Here is a 1790-nt window from a genome sequence, read left to right as displayed (position 1 = left end):
CTACGAGGTCGTGAGCACAGCCCTTCGATCCGGCAGTCCATGCGCGCTGCCAGCAGTCCCGGCGTGTTCTCGCACTGCGCGGACCTGGCTCCTCCTGAGTCCCCAACCTACTCTCCACACTCACGCCTGGAAAAACAACGACATCGACCCAAAGACAGAGCAACAGTTACTACATATCGATAACCGCCGCTGATGCCACTAGTGGACAGGCAATGCTTGCAAAACGAAGTGGCGCCAGTCAACATGAGAAGAAGAGAAACAACTGCAACCATGCCAACTAAACGATACGGTCTGGCCTCCAACAGAGCCGCAGCACAGCTCAGAGGTATTTTGCATCATGGAGAGATTTACTATTGAAATTTCGGAACAGCACTTTTCAGGAGGAGTCGGACCACATATTATAAAAGGCATTCAAAAAGAAACCAGCTGGAGGCATAATTACAGAAACCAGTACCTGTATCTTAGAAGTATTGACCCTGGCTGTTGAGACGCTTGTCCCACTGTGACACAAGGCGGTGAATGGCTGTCTCATGAAATTCCTGGGACTGCGATGTTAACCAGTTCCGCATGTACAGCTGGACGTCGCCGTCCACACGAGTGCAGGAATTGTTACGCTGACGTTCTTCCTTGACCGAGATTCACTTCCTGCAGCACGGGACAACAATGAATGCCAAAGCGTTAATCGCAAACCTTGACCACTCTTCGCCAAGAGATCAAATCAAAACGACCAAGCAATCTCATCCATGGGGTCATTCTGCTCCACGACAATGCAAAGCCTCATACGCCCAACAGAGTCCGGACACTGCTGCAGAAATTCAAATGGGAGGTTCTCGACCACCCTCCGTACAGTCCGGACCTCTCTCCCTGTTTTTTGCCATTTTTGGTTCCCTCAAAAAGGTTCTGAGGGGCAAGCGATTCGCCTCGGACGCCGACGTGCAGCTGTACATGCGGAACTCGTTAACATCGCAACCCCGTTAATGTTATGAGATAGCCATTTACCGCCTTGTGTCACAGTGGGACAAGTGTCTCAACAGCCAGGGTCAATACTTCTAAGATACAGGTACTGGTTTCTGTAATTATGCCTCTGGCTCGTTTCTTTTTGAAGCCCCTTATACTTTCCCCATAGGCAACGGTCTTTCCGCAGTGGATACACCGGTTCCCGTGAGATCACCGAAGTTAACCGCTGTCGGGCGTGGCTGGCACTTGGATGGGTGACCATCCAGGCCGCCATGCGTTGTTGCCATTTTTCGGGGTGCACTCAGCCTCGTGATGTCAATTGAGGAGCTACTCGACCGAATAGTAGCGGCTCCGGTCAAAGAAAACCATCATAACGACCGGGAGAGCGGTGTACTGACCACACGCCCCTCCTATCCGCATCGTCAACTGAGGATGACACGGCGGTCGGATGGTCCCGATGGGCCACTTGTAGCCTGAAGACGGAATGCCCTATGCTTCCTCCACATACATTTCGCGTAGCGACCACGAAGAGAAAAATCAGGAAATTAGACCTAATACATGTGGCTTACCGACAATCATTCTTCACACACACTATTCGCGAGTGGAGCTGGGTAGGAGGTAGGAGTCTACCAGATAGTGGTACCGAAAGTACCCTTCGGCACATGCCATTAGTTGGCTTGCAGAGCACGATATACGAGGGTTATTCCAAAAGTAAGGTCCGGTTATAAAAAAAAATCAAAACTAAAATGTTTTTTCAAAACAATTGTTTTATTTACATTCCTTACATCTTTATCTATTTTTCTACATAACTTCCATACTTATTTAAACATTTG

The 1790-nt window shown here is 49.3% G+C and overlaps 1 pseudogene; it reads left to right on the top strand.

Annotated features, from left to right (window-relative positions):
* The first annotated feature begins 1125 nt into the window (after window positions 1-1125).
* Window positions 1126-1243, top strand: LOC126476909 (5S ribosomal RNA; annotated as a pseudogene).
* Window positions 1244-1790: the final 547 nt, after the last annotated feature.

This window comes from Schistocerca serialis, chromosome 4 (genome assembly GCF_023864345.2).
Source record: "Schistocerca serialis cubense isolate TAMUIC-IGC-003099 chromosome 4, iqSchSeri2.2, whole genome shotgun sequence".
NCBI lineage: Eukaryota > Metazoa > Arthropoda > Insecta > Orthoptera > Acrididae > Schistocerca > Schistocerca serialis.
Note: the sequence above shows the minus strand (reverse complement) of the source record. Positions and strands in the feature narration are given on the sequence as shown.